At 42.4% G+C, this 21,867-nt stretch overlaps 1 pseudogene; it reads right to left on the bottom strand.

The window, feature by feature from the left end:
- Window positions 1-4,759: 4,759 nt before the first annotated feature.
- Window positions 4,760-21,704, bottom strand: LOC103257943 (annotated as a pseudogene).
- Window positions 21,705-21,867: the final 163 nt, after the last annotated feature.

Below are 21,867 nucleotides of genomic sequence, written 5' to 3'. Positions count from 1 at the left end.
AGTCATGCTGGGGTTAAAATGCATTTTAGGCCGGGCTCGGTGGCTCAGCCTGTAATCCCAGCACTTTGGGAGGCTGAGGCGAGAAGGATTGCCTGAACCCGCAGGTTTGAGACCCGCCCGGGCCACTTGGTGAGACCTCGTCTCTATAATAAATCAAAAACTAGCTGGGCGTGGTAGTGCACGCCTGTAGTTCCAGCTCCTTGGAAGGCTGAGGCAGAAGGATTGCGGGAGCCCAGCGGGTCGAGGCTGCGGTGGTCGGGAGCGTGCCACTGCACTCCAGCCTGGGCGACAGAGTGAGACTCTGACTCAAAAGATAAATAAAAAAATAAAAATAAAAGGCATTTTAGTGGCTGGGTTCGATGACTCAAACCTGTAATCCCAGCACTTTGGGAGGCCTAAGTGAAAAGACTGCCTGAGCCCATGGGTTCGAGACCAGTCAGGGCAACTTGGTGAGACCCCATCTCTACAATAAATCAAAAAAATTAGCCGGGTGTGGTACCGTGTGCCTGTAGCTCCAACTACTTGGAAGGTGGGGTAGAAGAATCGCTTAAGCCCAGCAGGTCGATGCTGGAGTGGCTGTGAGCATGCTACTGCACTCCAGCCGGGGCGACAGAGTGAGATTCCAACTTAAAAAAAAATGCATTTTAGTAACCTGGCTAATTGATAAGAACTACCTCATTAGTTCTTCTCAATATAAACAGATGTGTTGCCAACCAAATCTTAGAAACTCTTGGCCCTCAAATGTCCTAAACCAACAAAAAAAAATATTGTGAAGTGTGTGGATTTTTAAAAAACCATTGGCCATGTTCTTTCCTAACTATACCCTTTTCAGTTGTCTTCTAATTAATTAAAATTGCCAGGCACACCTGGAGTGTCCCACTGCACTGCACTCCAGCCTGAGCGACAGAGTGAGACTCTGACTCAAAATAATAATAATAATAATAATAATTCATCAACTCTCCATGATCTTTCCATTTTAAGATATTAATATTGCACCACCACTCACACAGCTGGTACAGAGATTCACAAGTCCTCCAGCTTTACAAGGTCTTGAATGTTTGTGGCCTGCTTATTCTTTAAGCTCCATGGCAACTAATCTTTTCATTTCTTGAAGGGACTCTCCTTCTAAAGCAAAATGATACTAGAAGAAACCCACTTCTTCCTCAAATGCTGGGATTTTTATTTTAAAATGTTATCTCTCCTTGAGCATGTTTTAGCAATTTTCAGACTTGTACCTCAATAATAACTTTTTCTCCTTGGTTTTCAGTGAGAACTTCTCCTGAATTATTCTCATATAAAACAGATCTGTGGTGCTATCAATCATCTTGGTTAATTTTACTTAACCTCTTGAGACTCATCATGGTTGAAACAATGGCATAATAATGTGCTATTTTTTAAAAGACCAGATTTTTCTAAAAGATCTAAAAATCGACCTTACATACAATTCAGCAATCCCTCTTCTGGGAATATACTCCGAAGAACCCAAGTCATTCTACAAAAAAGATTCCTGCACACGCATGTCTGTTGCAGTTCTATTCACAATAGCAAAAACATAGAACCAACCATGCTGCCCATCGAAAGTGGACCGGATAAAAAATATGTGGTACATATACACAATGGACTATTATGCAGCCATAAAAAAGAACAAAATTATGGACTTTGCAGCGATTTAAATGGATTTAGAGTTTATCATACTCAGTGATCTATCACAGAAACAAAGAGCAGTATACCACATGCTCTCACTCATAAGCAGACCTTGAACGTTTATCATAATACTATAAGAAAGGGATTGACAGTAGCAGGACACTGTCAGGCGGGCTCCAGGATGGGGGGCGGGCACAACATCAATAAGGGTACCCGATCCCAAACCAGGTGAAATGGGGACCACAGGGGGCTGAAACATCACCTGTACAATGACATCTTGTGTAACTAATCCTGAATTGTACCCCAAATCTTTAAAATAAAAATTTAACAAGACCAGATTTGCCTTTACTCACAGAAAACACATTCAGATAAACATAATCCAACACCAGGCTTATTAACCATTTCTTTATATGGAGAATTTAGTCTTTTTGGAATTGAATATAACAGGGGTCCCAGTTTGAGTCTAAGTAGACATGGCCAACTTATAGAAAGAACCCACCAGAAGTGGACGTGGAGGTGAGCTGAAAGGTGTTCTGGAGAGGCCTCACCATAGGGAAGAAGGAACAAGGCAACAAGAAACTTTAGACTTTGGAGGGGAAAGACAATTCTGAGGTAGCCTGTGGCTGTCCCTTAGATTGAACTCTAGGCCCAGACCCCAGTGGAACGTCTCTCCATAGAGGGAGAGCAGGGCGATCAGAAATAAAGGACAAGAGCAGCTTAATTTTAAAACATGACCCTGGGAGAAGCAGAACTGACTGCCTGCACTGTGGCAGGAGAGGAAGGAAACATTCCTATCCACTTCCCAGCACAATACCCTGCAGTTTTACGCCTTTGACATAAGGAGCTTTCTTGCCTCCACCATGGCAGAGACATAGCAGCATGCAGTGGTGGCCTAGCGGGTGATGACACGACAGGAAGTAGCACGAACAGAGTCAGACCACTCCATGAGCACTGGCTGCACACCTCTCCGGGGCATCTAGAACTACCTGGGGCCCAGCAACTGAGATCCCCCAGAAGCCGGCGAGTGAGGTCATGGGATTTGGGTTCCGATCACTCATGGGACTCCAGGCTATTGACATTTGGGGAGATCCAGAGTTCTGTGTTGGGCCAGAAGGAAGGAATACCTAAAGTGAAGTTAGAGAACAATATGACTTTGTTTCGTTTCTTTCATGTCAAAAGTGATTAGCTACATGAAACGATTTCTAGACTATACTCCAACCACAAGTAATGTTTTGACTGAAAAAAACAAATCCTTGAGGGGGGCAGGGAGGAGAAGGGAGGTGGGACTAACGGTAGTCAATATCTGTCTGGGGACGGGGAAACACCCCTTATTAACAAGGGTGCCTGAACGATGCACATTTGTATACCTAACCCTTAACTGTACCCCACAACTTTATAATAAACAATATGGTTAAAAAACAAATAAAAAAAAATCCAAGATACCAACTAGTATCTCCAACTGGCATCTCCTAGTATCTCCAAAAATCTTGTAAAGCAAGTTAATTATAGAATTTATAGTTGCAAGTACATTTTCCTGAGTTCTTCTGATTACATGTTTTTTACTCCTAAATTTTGTTAACCTCTAATATATGTATGATATAGATTTCTTATTAATACAGATGCATCTTAATATTCTTTCTTGTTTTGGACAGGACTTTACATAAGCATGTTACTTCCAGGAAGTGACTTAGTAAGAAATGTTAGTAGAAACACCTTCATAATATTCATAGGTGAATAGTCTCCAAAAATATTTTGGAACAGATAAAAACTCCCATAATTGTTGAAGTTAGTACATTGAGAAACTCGACTTTTATCCCTTCAGTCAATAAGCATCATTCAAGTGCATAGAAAATAGGAGAGATGAATATTAATTTAAAATTTTAATGTCTACTGATTTTTAAAATTACAAAGGTAGCATTCTAATTGTAGAATGTTTAGAAAAAGTTGAAATACATCAATAAGAAAACAAACCACAAATTCCATAATGCCCTTGTTGGAGACAGCCACTGTTATAATTTGGAGGTGTTCTTTTTTGTATTTTCTGTACATATTATATATACATATAATAAAACAGAATTATATTGTAAAATAGTTTTTATATCCTGTTATGTTTTCAATAACTCTTACTTCTCTATGAGTTTGGAAGGTATAATTACATTTTTCTATCAGTGATTATCCTTTGGTTATTAAAAGCTTTTTGAAATGCTTTCATCTCTGTTATCAAGGTCAAAAATGTAGCTATATTTATTAATTATTGCCTGTGTATAACGAGAAATCTTGCAGGCTTTTGGGGTCCATACTGCCTCTTCTCACTTCACAGTTTTGGTTGACGTAGTCTCAGATTTAGGCCTAAATTATTATTGCTATTTTACATTATTAATTTTTCTTTCAAGAATTATTGTTGGAATTTGTTTTGCTTTTCACCCTAGTGGCAGTTCTTGAGACTTTGAGTTTCCCTAGTTTCCGTTGCGCCTCGTATCTTTCTGCACTGTGACACCCTTGTTCCTGAGTTTTTTATCTTGGTTCATCCCTGGGAAGGCTGGATTGTGTCACTAATCTGGGAGCACGATACATTTTGAGTACTGGCTTATCGAAGAATGTTGGTCTTTCTTACAAATGGCCCCTTGACTAAGTACGTAATTCGTTTTTCTTTTTTAGAGACAGAGTTTTGCTATGTAGCTCAGGCTGGAGTACAGCAGCTATTCACAGGTGCAATCATAAGGCAGGAGAGCCTCTAACTCCTGGGCTCAAGTCATCCTCCCACCTCAGCCCCCCAAATATCTGTGTTTACAGGCATGTGCCACTGCGCTTGGCTAGCTCCATCATTCTTTTGTTTCTCAGCATGGAAGCCAGTCCCCATGTATTGCTGCTATTTAGTTCTCCAGAGGAGAAATCTAATTTTTCTTTCTTTGGGGCAATAGTTCTCAACTCTGGCTGCACATTTAAATCACTGGGGAAGATTTTCTAGATATGCTAGTGTTCAGGATCCATCCCAGAATAATTAAATTAGAATCTCTAAAGATGAGGCACAGACACTAATTTGGGTTTTTTGTTTGTTTGTTTGATTTTAGTTAGCATAAAAAATTTATTACCATGGTGTTTCCACCATCACAACTTATGATCTTGGTCTTTCCTTCTTGCCTTTGTCCAAGGCCAAAAGAGAGACACTGGCTACTTTGACCACCTTAAAGCAGACTCCAGGGATATCATCAACGGCGTGACCTTTCCAACTAAATCCAGCAATCAGAACTTCATCATTCTCCTCAATGAAGTTCAAGCAGTCATCCTTGGGCATGAAGGCTGTGATCTTCTTGCTGTTCTTGATCAGCTGGACCCAGGTGCACTTCCTGGTGGCAGATTTGGGCTGCTTGGCTTCGACCCCTACTTTCTCCAGCATGATGCCCTTGGCGTGGGATGCCCCTCCCCCTCGAAGGGGTTGGCCTTTGGGGCCGTGCCCAAGTGTGCCTTCTTATATGACTTATCATGTCACTTCTGGTCCCGCCAGTGACTGCAGAGTTTTCTGGCAGTGCGGAGGCCTCATACTTGCCCATCCTGCCCATCCTGCCGGTGCCACGGCCAAAGCCCAGACACTGATTTTTTTTTTTGAGTTGGAGTCTCACTCTGTCGCTCAGACTGGAGTGCAGTGGCTTCTCCCGGCCACCGCAGCCTCGACCTGCTGGGCTCCGGCGATCCTTCCGCCTCAGCCTTCTTCCTAGTAGCCGGAATTACAGGCGCGCGCTACCATGCCCGGCTGATGTTTTAATTTATTGTAGAGATGAGGTCTCTCTGCCCAGGTGGGTCTCGAACCCGCGGGCTCAGGCAATCCACCCACCTCAGCCTCCCGAAGGCGCGGGATTACAGATGAGCCACCGAGCCCGGCTGACACTGATATTTTTAAAAGGCTCACTCAATGATTTTAATGCATAATCAGTGTTGAGAACCACTGCTTAAGAAATAAACTGTTTTCTCCTGCCTTAATGTTTACAGAATTTTGTTGTTGTTATTGTTGTTGTTCTTAAATCTTGAAACATTTACCACATTGGCAGGACATGTCTAGGTGTCCATCTCTCTTAGTAAATTTTGCCTGGTAACCTTTATTTCTATGAACTCAATAATCCCTCCTATTACTTGTTTGAATATTGCCATTACTATATTCATTCTACTTTTTCTTTCTTGGATACTTAGAACATGTTGATTGGAGGCCTTAGTCTGTTTGTGCTGCTATAAAAATACCATAAACTGGGGGTGGGGGGACTATAAACAACAGAAATTTATTTCTGACAGTTGTGAAGGCTAAAAGTTCAAGACCAAGGTGCTCACAGACTCAGTGTCTGGTGAGGGGCTGTCTCCTTGTTCCTAGATTTCTTAGTGCTGTGTTCTCATGTGCTAGAAAGGACAAAGGGCCTTTTCGGACATTAGTACCATGAGGGCTCTGCTTTCATGACCTTGTCACCTCTCAAAGGCTCAGCTCCCTAATATCATCAGTTTGGGGGCAGGTTTCAATGGTCTCTGTGTAAGTGCAATTAGATAAGAGTGTACCTGTGGCAGCCATGGCAGTGTGTCATTCAGCTCTCCTTTTAGAGAGAACCTGCCATAAGAGGCGCCCTTGGTTGGCGGTCTCCAGATGGGTTTCCAGAGCTGCCTCAGCTTCTGAGCCAAGATCATGCTCTTTCTGGGCAGTGGCAGTCAATGATGGAGTGTGGTGGTGGTATTTCTGGCACCATTTCTGGCCCAGTAAGAGGCTTCTCTATGGGTAAACTTTCTGTCGAAGCTCTTCACTGGGCTGGCCAAGACTTCTCCCAAGCGGCTCTGAAGGTTGAGGTTGTTTCTATTCAGTTTGTTATTCTTCATCCTCTAAATGTGAGGCTTGAAGGTTTTCCCTGTCTGCTTTTATTACCAGCAAATCTTTTGTGCTTTTAACTCAGTCTTGGCATCTGCTTCTTGGAGGACTCAACCATTGTCCTATCTTCTGAGTCTGACTTGGTTTGTTCAACATCATGGGGATGAAATTCAGCCATGTTTTTGCACATAATCACAGTTTGTGCTTTTTCACATAAAAGTAGGTATTCTAAACCGGGCTCAGTGGCTCAGCCTGTAATCCCGCGCCTTTGGGAGGCTGAGGTGAGGGGATTGCCTGAGCCCGCGGGTTCGAGACCCGCCTGGGCAGCAAGACCTCATCTCTACAATAAATCAAAAAATAAACCGGGCGTGGTAGCACACGCCTGTAGTTCCGGCTACTTGGAAGGTTGAGGCAGAAGGATCGCCGGAGCCCAGCAGATCGAGGCTGCGGTGGCCGGGAGAAGCCACTGCACTCCAGTCTGGGAGACAGAGTGAAACTCCAACTCAAAAAAAAAAAAGAAAGTAGGTATTCTAAAAGTTATCTACTTATACTACTTTACATTTTTGGCTTCATAAATAAAATGGATGTGACCACACTTGCACATGTATTTTGGTAGATTTAAACACTCATTTCTTCCTTTTTTTCTTCTTTTTTAAATATGTTTAGTTTTAGCAGATACCGTGAAACAATTTTCCAACATTTGTTTGTAAGCCAGTTGATACTCCTACCAACAATCTATGAGAGTTTCAGTTGCCCTACAACTTTGCTGCCATTTAGTGTTGTCAACTGTTTGTCTTTCCCTGCGACTGATGTTCATAATCTTATTGGCTCATAATCTAACTACTTTTATAAAGTGTCTGTTCGAGTTTTCTATTTTTGGAGGTTTTTTTTTTTTAACTAGATTTTAATTGTTGTTCAATTATACATCAGTTCTTATTGATTTGTGGGAGTTCTTTATAAAGTCTGAATATGAGGCTTATGTACACATAGATGACCATATACATGTAGTGCAAGTATCTTCTCCCAGTCTGTGGCTTGCTTTATCACCCACTTCATATTGTTTTTTTTTTTTTTTTTTTTTTTTTTGAGTTGGAGTCTTACTCTGTCACCCAGGCTGGAATGTAGTGGCATACTCAGAGCTACCTCAGCCTCGACCTGCTGGGCTCAGGGAATCCTTCCACCTCAGCCTTCCGAGTAGCTGGAACTACAGGCACACACCACCATGCCTGGCTAATTTTTTTATTTATTGTAGAGATGAGGTCTCGCCCAGTTGCCAGGCTGGTCTCTAACCCATGGGCTCAGGCAACACTTTCACCTCAGCCTCCCATAGTGCTGGGATTATAGGCTTGAGCCACTGTGCCCGGCCATGTTGTCTTTTGATAAACATAAATGCTTCATTTTAATTAAGTTCAAATTTTCTACTCTTATTTTCTGTCTGGTATTCTTGGTGTCCTACTTAAGAAATTTTGCTCAGACATTATGAAGACATTATGTTTTCCTCTAGAAGACTTATCTGTTTACATTTTACATTTACATCTTCAATCCATCTCAATAGTTTTTTTGTTTTTGTTTTTTTGAGTCAGAGTCTTATTCTGTCACCCAGGCTGGAGTGCAGTGGCACAGTCACGGCTCATGGCTCACGATAGCTTCAACCTCCCCGGCTCAGATGATTCTCCTGAGTAGACAGGACTACAGGTGCACATCTCTGTGTCCAGCTAGTTTTTTAATTTTTTGTAGAGATGAGGACTTGCTCTATCACCTAGACAGGTCTTGAACTCCTGGGCTCAAGAGTTCCTCTCGCCTTGGCCTCTCTAAGTGCTGAAACTGCAGATGTGGGCCACCGCCACCATTCCTGGCTGATCTCAAATGGATTTTTATGTATTAGGTAAGAAGAAGCTGATTTAAAATATATATACTTACCTAAACTTTCATCTTTGCAGAAATTCTTTTTGTATTTCATGAAGGTGTTGTGCTATTTGACAGATATTGTGGTAGGCTTCCTGCTGAGGGCTTGGTAGGCCCCCATATTCAAGGCTGGTATGGAGTATAGCTGCCTATCTCCCAGCTCCCAGGCTGAGGACTCCAGCCAGGTGCCCGCTCCATCATCAAAAAATGCTGCTGTCCGTGACAGCCTGCCACGTGGGGCAGCCACAGAGGCCTTGCCTTTGTGCCCAGCTCCACAGACAACGTGAAATTCTCCAGAGTTTTGGGAAAATGTCCAAGAGCATAGCTGCTGCCACTAGACATGGGCTTTCCGCTGGAAATGCCTCTGCTCAGCAGGGCCCGGTGGCTCAGCCTGTACTCCCAGCACTTTGGGAGGCCGAGGCAAGAGGATCGCGAGTCCAGCAGGTTGACACCAGGGTGGCCGTGAACGTGCCTCTGCCCTCCAGCCTGGGCGACAGAGTGAGACTCCAACTCAAAAAGAAAAGCAAACCCCCAAAAAATGCCTCTGCTCACCACCTCTAACACTGTGGAATTCTCACAGCTTTTAGGAGCCCAGAGAACCACCGGCAGGGTCCTTTGGTTGGCCTTGAGGCCCCTCCCCCCAAGTCAGGCTGCTCCCTTGGCAATGGCAGACGGGCCCTGGATGTCTTCCTCTAATCTGGCCTCAACTCACAGGGTTTAGAAGAAAGTCTTTGAAGTTTCTGGCATTTGCATGATTTCCTTCCCTAGCTTCCAGTACTGACTTAGGGTTTTACATATTTTAAAACTTTCTAGGTCATTTGGATGGAACTGGGAGGCAGGTGGTTCAAATATGTGCCCTCAGCCCCTAGTATTTCCCTTAAAATGTGGGAAGATGTTTTTACTTTCAGCCTTGTGTGAGTGGTGAAGACGACTCTGTTGGTTCTAGGAGAAAATATTTATCCTGAATAGTAGACATAATTCGTTAGTATTGGCAGTTAGTATTTAATATTTCATCTATTTACGTATTTGTTTATTATCTACGAGGGGGACCCCAAAAAGCTGGAATTTATTTATAAAAAATTGTGCATTTATTCCTACATGTTTAAACTTCAGTCACCTTCAAAGTACTCTCTGTCTGATGCAATACACCTATCGAGATGCTTTTTCCACTGCTTAAAACAGTTTTTGAACCGTCCATTTTGAAACCTTTTAGTGTTTCGGTTTTTTTGGCTTCAATTCTTCCACATTGAAAAGAGTTTCCTTATGTGGGCTTTTTTCATCCTGGGAAACAAAAAAATGTCACTTAGGTGAGATCAGGTGAATAGGAAGGGTGGACATGGGGGACATGCTGTTTTTGGCCCCAAACTACTGAACACTCAGTGTGCAGTGGGCAGGTGCATTGTCATGGTGGCAGACACAGTTACCTGTTGGCCACAACTCGCTACGTTTCTTCTGCACATCATGACACACAACAATATTAGCCGATACACTGATCCCAATGGGTTCCTAGAACACTTACCTGGGGGGAGCCTGTACTACAAGAGGTCTGCCCTCAAAAGGATAATTCTTTTTTTTTATTTTTTAAGTCCTCCCTCATATTTCACTCTAGTCTTTTTTCTGAGCTTTTGAAATGAAATTGGGATTTTTCTGTAATATAACAAATTTATGCTACTTGTAAACTTGTTATTGTAATATGAGCATTTCTCCATGTTACTCGTAATTTTTCTTTTATGAATGTTTTATAATCCAATTTCTAAAAATCTTCGTATATGTCAATACATATCTGCATGTGTTTGTATAAACAAAGGAAACATTATGGAAAGATACACACCAGATCGGAAAACAAATCTAGGGTAAAAGATGGGGAGTATTTCTTTCACTTCATAAACTTCTGTATTGTTTAAATGGTTACCACAAAATGTCTTTTAATATAAAATTTTTCTTAGTTTCTTTTAAAAATTTTTTCTTTAATTTTAAAATATTTTCTTTAATTTTTTTATTTTTTCAGTGACTATATAATATTTTATTACCCATCCCACTATGCTCCATGTTTAAGTAGTTTCTATTTTTCTCATGATGCAAATGTCCTTGTTCTTAATGCTTCACACACACACATGTACATTTAGTTTAGTTTTCTTAGAATTTATTCTTGGAAATAGAATTGCTCTGTGAGAACATTACAAGCCAAATGCTTAATTATTTTCCAAAATATTTTTTTCACTTTATATTTTACCAGCAGGGCATGTAATTACCCATCTGTTTAAATTATAATTAGATTTGGCAGTTTATAATAGAAAATTAAAACTAACAGGGACTTAGATACTTAGGATTGACAAAATTTCAATGCAGTACATAAAAAGCCCTTGTATTTTGTGAAGTTCAGAAGTAGCTGTAAAGGAGGATACGGTGTCCCATGAAATCATTAGATGCTCAGCTTTTCTGTATGTTCCACCATGGCTTCCATCCTCAATATGTTTGCACCCTATTTCCGGCAGCAGAAAGAAGGAAATGGGATACTTACCATCCGAGCCTAGTTTCCTAAAGGATACTATTTGGAAGTCCAGCAACACTGATATTTCAATGGTTATTTCTTAGTCATATGGCTACAAGGTAGGCTAGAAGAAACAGCTTTGTGGTAGAGCTCATTGCTACTTCAAATAAAATCAGGATCCTGTTACTAAGTAAAAAGGGGAGATGGATTTTATGTAGAAAACTCGCATGCTCTGCCACACCACAATATCTACCATCTTCCTTTCATTATAGTTCTGTTTTATGATTTTAATTTGAGCATTTGCTTGTTACTAGTGAGCTGTTATATTTATTTACATACATATGTGCAGGATGTAGAATTCTCAGGAAGGCAGATTCTGAGATGGAGATATATAAGCAGGTGAGTTTCCGGGGTCCATGCTTGGGAGGGAAGGGAAGAAAGCAGGACTGGACAGAGGAAAACATTAGGCTGAGGGTCTGTCTCAACAAATATCTCAACTAAACCACAGGGAGCTCTGATGCTAGGATGTCTCTTCAGAATTGCCCCCAAGTTCAACTTGGGGAGTCAGACTTTTATACCCTATATTAGTCAGTCATTGGATAAAGGTTGACTGGATAAAGGAAGTAGCTTTTCTTGGCCAAGACAATTCCTGAAGCTGGGTGTATAAATCCCTCAATCCAGATGGATAATCTGGGTGGGCAATTTCATTTCCTTTTGTGATTTGTCTGTTCGTTTTCTTTGCTCATTTTATAACTTAACATTTAACTTCCTAAGCTGGCCCTAAACATTGGGCATGCGAGCACAAAGGTGGTAACAACAAATGCTGGGCACTGCTGAAGGAGGGAGGGGAGGGGGGTGATAAGGGGCACACAACCACCCACTGGATATCATGTCCACTACCAGGGGCGAGAGGGCTTGCTAGAAGTCCAGTCCTCACCTGTACCCAATCTACTTATGTAGCAAATGCTCACATGTATTCCACAACTGTAAAATAAAATAAAATAAAAACTTTAGAAGCCCCATATAAAACTTGCATTCCTTTTTAAAAATATTCTGTTATTATCTGCTTATTAAAATTAAGCACTCAAGAACCTCTTACCTAGATTTTATACATGTTGGAATAAGCGCTACATTTGCTTCATATTTCTGTCTTCCTCTTTAAAAAAAAACATGAATCTTTACCTACACAACTAAAGTCCAACTTCCAATGCTCTCTCCTTCTCTAGAAAAGACCTTTTATTTTATTTGTGTCTTTCATATGCATGCTTTTATACTTTTATTTTTTATTTTTTGAGTTGGAGTCTCACTCTGTCGCCCAGACTGGAGTGCAGTGGCCGCTCCCGGCCACCGCAGCCTCGACCTGCTGGGCTCCGGCGATCCTTCCGCCTCAGCCTTCCGAGTAGCCAGAATTACAGGCATGCTCTCCCACACCAGGCTGATTTTTCGATTTATTGTAGAGATGAGGTCTCACCTGCCTAGGTGGGTTTCGAACCCACGGGCTCAGGCAATCCACTCACCTCAGCCTCCCAAAGGCGCGGGATTATAGGCTGAGCCACCGAGTCCGGCTGCTTTTATACTTTTTACACAGATACATGACCAATGGTTAATTTTTACAACTGAATAGAATATTAACATTTTAATAAACAGCTAATGTTATGTCTGTAAATTGGAATTCAAAATAAAACCTTGCAATTATAAATGTTATACCTAAATTTTCTTGCAAATCATAGTGGAACAGTATTTCTTAATAAAGCTGCCTTTGTTGATTGCATTCTAACTGCTACCCATATCCTTTTCTATCAGAAAAGACTGAAAACACTTGCTTGGCAGAAGCACCAAAAGGAGTAAAAGAAAGCACTTTATAAGTAATGAGCAAATCATGTTCAACCCCTTCCACAATGATACTTCTTAGTCACACCAAGAAGAATTTGAATGGGGTAAAGTTCTGGGGAGCATAAATCATTCGGCATTTGTTAGAAAGCAAGGGTCTATGCCAAGAAAAAGAAAAAAATATTCAAATTATTAAAGTTAGGAATGAAAGAGGGGATTACTACTGACTTTACAAAAGGATAAAGGAATTATAAGGAAATACAATGAATATCCTTTTGCCAACAAGTTAGACAACTTAGATGAAAACGACAAATTCATAGAAAGATACAAACTGCCAAATTGACCCAAGAAGAAATAGAAAATCTACACAGACTTATAATAAGCAAAGAGATTGAATTAATAATTTAAAAAATCCCTACAAGTAAAATCTCATGTCCAAATATCTCCCTTGGTGAATTCTACCAAATGTTGAAAGAAGAATTACCATGCTGGGCTCGGTAGCTCAGCCTGCAATCCCAGCGCTTTGGGAGGCTGAGGTGAGTGGATTGCCTGAGCCCGTAGGTTCGAGACCCACCTGGACAAATTGGCAAGACCTCATCTCTACAATAAATCAAAAATTAGCCGGGCGTGGTAGCGCGGACCTGTAGTTCCAGCTACTTGGAAGGCTGAGGCAGAAGGATCACCGGAGCCCAGCAGGTCAAGGCTGCAGTGGTCGGGAGTGGCCATGCACTCCAGTCTGGGCGACAGAGTGAGACTCCAACTCAAAAAAAAAAAGAAAAAAAAAGAATTTCCACAAATCTTTCACAAACTCTTTCAAAAAGTAGAAGAGAAAGGAATACTTCCCAACTCGTTCTATGAAGCTAGTATTGCTCTAATTCCAAAACAAGACAAAGTCATCTAAAGAAAAAAAAAGATCAATATACTTTCTGTATGCAGACACAAAAATTCTAAACAAAACGTAAACAAACCATATCCAGCAACATTTAAAAAGATGATACAACATGACCAAATAGGCTTTGTCCCAGAAATGCAAGTTTGGCACAATATGTGAAAAACAGTTACTATTATGTATCATATTAATAGAATAAAAGAAAACCACATAATTATCACAATAGATGCACAAAAGCATTTGACAAAAATCCAACACATTTCATAATATAAACTTGGAATAGATTTAATAAATGGATAGAAACTTTCTCAACCTGATAAAAGATATCTACAAACTTCCCACAGCTAACATATTTAATGGTAGAAGACTAAAAAGTTATCTTCCTAAGATCAGGAACAAGAGGATACCTATTCTTGCCAATTCTATTCAACATTGTACTTGAAGTTCTAGCCAGGGAAATTAAGCAAGAAAAAGGGGCAGGGGGAGGAATTCAGATAGGAAAGAAAGAAGTAAAGCCATTTCTATTTGATCTTGCATGCAAATGATCTTATATGAAGAAAATTCTACAAAATATACCAAAAAACCATTCATGTTAATAAAAAAAGACCAGCAGTGTTGCAGATAGAAGATCAATATACAAAAATCAGTTCTATTTCTATACACTGGTAATGAACGATATTCAAATAAAATTAAGAAAACAATTCTATTTACAATAGCATCTAATACAATAAAATACTGTGGAATGAAGTTAACAAAAAAAGTGCAAGAGTTATACACTTAAAACTACAAAACATCATTGAAAGAAAAAAATGCAAAAACCTAAATAAATAGAATTTGTGTTCCTGGACTGGAAAACAAGACTCTCAGTGCATGCCTGGTATAGTGGATAATACAAACCATACATACATTATGTGTGTGTGTATAGATATATATGGCTATGATAAAGTTTAATTTATAAATTATGCACAATAAGAGATTAACAGCAATAACTAATAATAAAATAGAGCAACTACAATACTATATTGTAATTAAAGTTATGTGACTCTGGTCCCTCTCTCTCTCTCAATATTTTATTGTTTGTAACTTTTTTGGACTGAGTTTGATTGTGGGTTACTGAAACATGGAAAGTGAAGCAGAGGATATGGAGGGACTATTGTAAAAGCAAGAATCTAGGTGTTGTGAAAGGCATTCAGAAACATTCTCTTTTTTTTTTTTTTTGAGTTGGAGTCTCACTCTGTCACCCAGGCTGGAGGACAGTGGCACGCTCCTGGCCACCGCAGTCTTGACATGCTGGGCTCAGACGATCCTTCTGCCTCAGCCTTCCAAGTAGCTGAAACCACAGGAGGAACATTCTCTACAAAATGTCCTGCAAAACAGTCCTGCAAAACTGTGTCCAATAGAATCCCAATTTTATTTTAAAATGGCATAGGGATAGGGCGCAGTGGCTCACACCTATAATCCCGTACTTTGGGAGGCTGAGGCAAGAGGATTGCTTGAGGCCAGGAGTTTGAGATGAGCCTGGGTTACATAGTGAGAACTTGTTTCTACAAAAAAAAAAAAAAAGGAAAAAAGAAAGAAAATTAGCTAGCATGATGGCAAGCTCCTATAGTCCTAGCTACTCAGGAGGCTGAGGCAAAAGGACCATCTGAGCCCAGGAATTCAAGGCTGTGATGAGTCATGATCTCACCACTGCACTCCAGCCTGGATAGCAGAGTGAGACCCCGACAACAACAACAAAAATAAAAATAAAAGAACAAGCGGGGCTCGGTGGCTCAGCCTGTAATCCCGCAACTTTGGGAGGCTGAGGTGAGTGGATTGCCTGAACCCATGGGTTCGAGACCCGCCTGGGCAACTTGGCGAGACCTCATCTCTACAATAATTCAAAAAAATCAGCCGGGCGTGGTAGCGCGTGCCTGTAATTCCAGCGACTTGGAAAGCAGAGGCGGAAGGATCGCCGGAGCCCAGCAGGTCAAGGCTGCGGTGACTGGGAGCGGCCACTACACTCCAGTCTGGGCGACAGAGTGAGACTCCAACTCAAAAAAATAAAAAAATAAAATAAATAAAAGAACAAACTTGGTGAGACCTCATCTCTACAATAAACCAAAAATCTAGCCAGGTGTGGTAGCGCGTGCCTGTAGTTCCAGCTACTTGGAAGGCTGAGGCGGAAGGATCGCCGGAGCCCAGCAGGTCGAGGCTGCGGTGGCCGGGAGCGGCCACTGCACTCAAGTCTGGGTGGTAGAGTGAGACTCCAACTCAAAAATAAATAAATAAATAAATAATAAAAATAAAAGAATAAAATGGCATAGGAAAGATAAAAACTAGTATATATTAAGCAATGTTAACTTTTGGACTATTGGTTATTTCAACTGTTTTTTTCACGCTTTTTCTCTATTGCTTACATTACATATCATGAAAAGAAGTGGGAAAATAAAAATAAAAACAGGTCATTGCCAAGCACTTTGTCTGAAAGATGGGAAGGGCAATGGTGGGTGAATGTTTGGCAGATCTCATTCTGCTTACAGAGACAAATGGTGCCATGAAGTCCCTACCTAAAAATTCCATTGACCTAAGTATAACCTATGAATTCCAAGTGTCTGCCGTTGTTTCTGTGCAGGTAAGGGTAAGGATCAGGGATGTTTAAGCAGGACTTATGGTGGGCTGTGTCTTTGTCACCAGTAAACCTTTAGGCCATAGTCCAGAAGCTGGAGATTGAAAAGGGGGAAGAACAATGGCGCCAGGTGATCATGGAAGGGTTTAAGATCTACTGTCAGGGTTTATTCAGGGTAAGGGATTGTCAGAGCTGTTAGGAAGGTTTTATTCCATCGTATGAGATTTAGTTTAGACAGTATGATCTTTTAGAACTACTTGTCTCTCAGAAGTAGGTGGGTGTGTGTTTTACCCACAGGGCACCTGAGTCGAGATCAGAAGATCTTAGAATATTCCCAAGGAGAATGGGAAGTCATGTCTCTACTTGACCCTGGCAGAGGGACCTTGAAAGTATTGAGAAATGGATCACCAAAGGACACTCTGGATGACTGTTGTCCTAGATGACAATTCTGTAACTGTTATCCTAGATGAAAGTACTCGGAGTCTGGGAACTGGGTTCCTGTCAGTTAGTGTGTCCCATGGATTGTTCTGGCAGTTGAAACAAATTTTAAGGCAAGGCATGTCATTGTGGTGGGGAGGAGGCTGGGGTTTCTTTAAGTGAATGAAGATTCTAATGGTAAAGAACTGAAAAGTGACTCACTGGGAGAGGGAGGGAGTAGACAAGTGGTCCTGAGACAAAAGTCAGCCCAGGAACTGACAGACTCATGAGTGGGACTTTACACGAGTCCCTGTATTCATTCAGACTCTGAAGGCGATTACATAGAGCATTCGCGGTTTCACCCTCGTTCTTATTTCTGCATAGGAATAAACACATTGGGTACTGAATTTAAAAGCTACACGAAGGGAATACAGTGAAAGGAAGGCTTGCTTCCCCCCGCCCCACCTCAGCTACTCAGCTCTCCCCAGGTCAGTCTCTGCTCCCAGCTGCACATGAGTCTTTCCAGAGACCTCTCCTGCTACCAAGCTCAAACCTTGCCTAGAGGTGGTCACGCCCAACAGTCTTGTTTCAAGGTGCTGTGAGGAGCTGAGGCTCGAGATGTGGCGGGAAGAGTAGCCCTCCCAGCCTACACCTGCTTTTGAAGCCCGCTTGGCAGTGACAGTATGACTGGGAGTGGCCGGCAGGTCATTGGCTAAGGATTCCCGAGCACCACAGTGAGCAGAAGACCCTGGCATGACTCGGGGAGGGCCATGAAGAGCTACGTCCGGGTTGCTCATCTGATGTGGGGCCCAACTCTGCATCTCCAAAAGCACCCCTGAAGGCGACCCGCCGAGGGTTTGGGTGGAAGGGAGGCCTTCAACCTGCTCCCGCAGGAGCAACTGTGGACTCCTTGGCAAACACGTGGGTCAAGGCAGAAGCCACTCTGTGCCCGTCTGTACACACAGTGGAGTCATATCCAGTCGTAAAAAATTGGATGAAATCCTGTCGTTTGTGGCAACGGAAATGGGCCTGGAGGACATTATTTTTAGTGAAATAAGTTAGGCACAGAAAGACAAATACTGCATCTCCTCACTCATGTGAAAGCTAAACAAATTGGTCTCTAAAAGTGGAGAGTAGAGTAGTGGAAGCTGGATGTAGAGTGGAGGTGGGGGGAGACCAGGGAGAGGTTTGCTAATAATACAAAATCACCAGGAGTGACTTCCCTGCTCTATGTCACAGCAGGGTGATGCAGTTAGCAGAGACGTACAGCCTATCTTCAAACTGCTAGAAGAGAGGACTTGGACTGTTCCAAGTATGAAGACGTGGCAAATGTTTGAGGTGATGGATTTGCTAATTACTCCGATTTCATCATTACAGACTGTGTACAAGTATGGAAATATCACTTGTGGCCTATAAATGTATACAATTAATGCATATCCATTCAAAAAATAATTTTTAAAAATGTGGGGACAGGAGCTGAGAGCTGGAGACTCAGAGCACTGGAAGGGGCAGGCTGCCCCAGGGCAGACGGCGGGCGGCGGGCGGCGGCACCAGCTGGGACAGGTCTCTGGTTCTGCTTGGAGGTGGGATGCAGAGGGGGAGTTCTGTGTTGGTGCAAGAGCCCCAGTGAGCCCAGGTGACTCACAGTAAGCCTAAGAGCTCCTTTTCTGGAGTAACTGTGAAGAGGAAAAAAGTAGAACTCAAGCCTGCACAGCACATCAGAAGTGCATCACACTTTCATGTACTAGTAAGTGATTTTTATTTCCTTTAATTCGAAAATTCTATAATTAGTATGTTTATCAATATAATCAGAAAAATGAGTTTAAAAATAATTTTTTTTTCGAGTTGGAGTCTCACTCTGTCACCCAGACTGGAGTGCAGTGGCACGCTCCCAGCCTCTGCAGCCTCGACCTGCTGGGCTCCGGTGATCCTTCCGCCTCAGCCTTCCAAGTAACTGGAACTACAGGTGTGTGCTACCACACCTGGCTAATTTTTTGGTGTATTGTAGAGACGGGGTCTCACCAAGTTGCCCAGGCTGGTCTCGAACCCCTGAGCTCAGGCAGTCCTCTTGCCTCGGTATCCCGAAGTGCTGGGATTGCAGGCTAGAACCTCTGTACCCAGCCTAAAAAATAATGTTAAAAATGAAAGAAGCTGGGCTTGGTGGCTCAGCCTGTAATCCCGCGCCTTGGGAGGCTGAGGTGAGTGGATTGCCTGAGCCTGTGGGTTCGAGACTCGCCTGGGCAACTTGGTGAGACCTTATCTCTACAATAATTAAAAAATTAGCCTGGCGTGGTAGCACGCACCTGTAATTCCGGCTACTCGGAAGGCTGAGGCAGAAGGATTGCCGGAGCCCAGCAGGTCAAGGCTGCGGTGGCCGGCAGCAGTCACTGCACTCCAGTCTGGGCGACAGAGTGAGACTCCAACTCAAAAAACAAACAAACAAAAACAAAAAACAAAAAACAAAAAACAAAAAAGAAAGAAATCTAATAACCTCAAATATAGAAATGGTAACATAATTATGACATATTAGGAATCATCAAAAAGGTAAAATGAAGACTATGAAATTCAATATGAAAAAAATGACTATATTATAATAAGTATAACAAAAATCAGCTATCTCTATATATAGAGTATAATTAAAACTATACATGTTCATATAAACTAGAAAAAATATACAGAAACATTAACAGCTGTGTTCTGAAGGTTTTAAAAGTGTGTGAGCAGTTTTTAAAATTCATTTAATTTTAAACCTTCCTTAAGGTTGTTTTATTGCTTCAAATCTTTACAAATATAATAAAAATAATACAATTTTTTTTTTTCTGGGATTCCTGAGGACGAAGGACAGCCAGGAACAAAACAAATCTAGAACACAAATTATCCAGTGGAATGCCGTGTCTGTGGGGTGCTGGGAGTTGGACACGGCTCCCACCACGTGAAGGAAACAGGGTGATCACGGAAGCAGCAGCGAGTGCGCACTTCTTTCCTGGGGCCTGGCAGGACAAGATGGGCCTTGTGATCCTGGGAGATGAGCTGTGTCTTAAGCACGACTGGGATTTATGCTGCTCTTCAGAAGTATTTGCTTTTTGTAATCCCTGAGACTTCAGTAAACACTGCCTGACACACGCTGGCCTCATTCCTGCTCGTTGTGAGGCAAGAGTGAAGATTTCCGCGGCCATTCCTGGGGAGAGATACACTCCGTCAGTCCAAGGTGCAAGGAAGTGACGCTCAGTGCAACGAGGCAGGCGCTCTGAACTCGGCTCTTCCTACTCGGGGGTGTCTCTGGGGAAGATCTGGGAGCGTCAGGGCTTTACTTTTGCTCTGGCTGGAGGTATTTCCTCTCCGTTGCCAACTGGCTGAGAGTGGCGGAGGCAGGAGGCCCAGAGCCCCAGCAGAGTGTGTCTGTGGCTGGAGCCTCAACTTGCTGACCCTGTGGTTGCCAAGTGGCCAGCATCCATCCACCGTCTTCAGATCTGTCCAGTTTCAAAGCGACGCCCGAGTTGCTCAATCTCCTCTTAGAAGACACATTGCCTACAGGATTTGGTTGAAGATTCCGTATCTTGGGGATGGTCTCAACAACCAACCATTCACTAAATTGCTAACTCCACAACAGTTCTTTATCTAGCCTCCTGTCCCTGCTGCCACTAGCTGGTGCCCCCAATATTTTATGTCCTCATTATTGCAGGAGTCTGGGAACTGATTTTCCTGACTCTGTTTCGAGGGATCCCACCCCCAAACTACTAGAGTTGTTTTTAAACATACATTTGACTGTGTTACTCCCATATCAAAAACTTTCTGTGGTCCTTCATTGATTACAGGATGCAGCCAAAATTTCTTAATTTGAGGTTTCATACCCTCTAAAATTTGTCCCCATCCACATTCCCAGCTTCATCTTTTGCTGCCACACTCATGGTCTAGCTGTGTGCAACACTGCTTACACGTCCTTGTTTATCCTGACTACCGTCTTTCTCTTGCTACTTTTTTTTCTCTCTCTGGCTCTTTCTCTTCATCTTTATTTCCTCAAACAATAGCAAAAGAATCCCATAAACATGGGAAATAAAAGTAAAAGCAAAGAAAAATTTACAATCTTATCACCTCAACAAGTAATTACTTTGATATTTTTTTTTTTTTGAGTTGGAGTCTCACTCTTGTTGCCCAGGCTGGAGGGCAGTGGCACGCTCCCGGCTACCGCAGCCTCGACCTGCTGGGTTTAGGCGATCCTTCCGCCTCCACCTTCCAAGTAGCTGGAACTACAGATGCACACCACCACATCCAACTAGTTTTTTTGTGATTTATTGTAGAGACAAGGTCTCACCAAGTTGCCCAGGCTGTCCTTGACCCCATGGGCTCACACAGTCCTCTTGCCTCAGCCTCCCAAAGTGCTGGGATTTCAGGCTGAGCCACTGTGCCCAACCTACTTTGATATTTTTGATAGTGATTTATTATCTATGGATGTGCACACTAATTCTGGGTTATAAATATCTTTATTATTCCATTTCGAAGACAAAGAAGTAGGATTTCTGAGGGATCAAGATAAGTTTTCCTCATTGTCAAATGTCACTTCTCACCTGTTATTTTAATCACAGGTTAGGACGCATGAAATTTAGTCCTTAAATGCAGAAGAGCAAAATTCCTTTCTTTCTTTTTTCTGAGTCCATATATTGATTTCTGCTTCCAATCCCATTTCTCGGGCATGGTGGGAGCATGACTGCAGTGACTTTGCCAACTGCCAGCTCCCCCCTTTTTACTGAGTTGCACCAACTCCTTGGTGTCATTTAGCCATACTGGAATCTGCTGAGATGTCCCTCTTCCTGAGTGTTCCTTGAGCAGTGTGGACTGCCAGCCACTAGAGAGATCCTCCCTTTTTTCTACCCATGTGACCCCCATCTGATTTCAGGGCCCTACTGTGCCATTTTTAGAGCAGGGATCACTGTTCAGCACCCACAGCATGCCCGAGATGGCGTACTCTGGAGAGCTCTCTACCACTTACCTTGACATTGCTTCTTTTCAGGGCCTGGCTTCCTCTCTGGAGCTCAGCCTGAGGAGTAAGGCACAGACCCCTCTCTCTGGCACCGAATGGCATCGCTGTTCTTTTTGCTTATCCAATGCTCCTTTTCCCATTTTTTTTTCTAATCTGAGTCCTTTCTGTTCTCCTAAGTGAAAGGATTTCAGTGCCAGTAACGACTCCACACCCAGCCGGGACCAAGAGATTTATTAAAGGGGCTGTTACAGAGAGGGTCTGTAAC

Source organism: Carlito syrichta, unplaced genomic scaffold (assembly GCF_000164805.1).
Source record: "Carlito syrichta isolate Samal-C Ts95f unplaced genomic scaffold, Tarsius_syrichta-2.0.1 Scaffold301908, whole genome shotgun sequence".
Lineage (NCBI taxonomy): Eukaryota > Metazoa > Chordata > Mammalia > Primates > Tarsiidae > Carlito > Carlito syrichta.
This window is presented reverse-complemented; position numbering and strand designations above follow the sequence as displayed.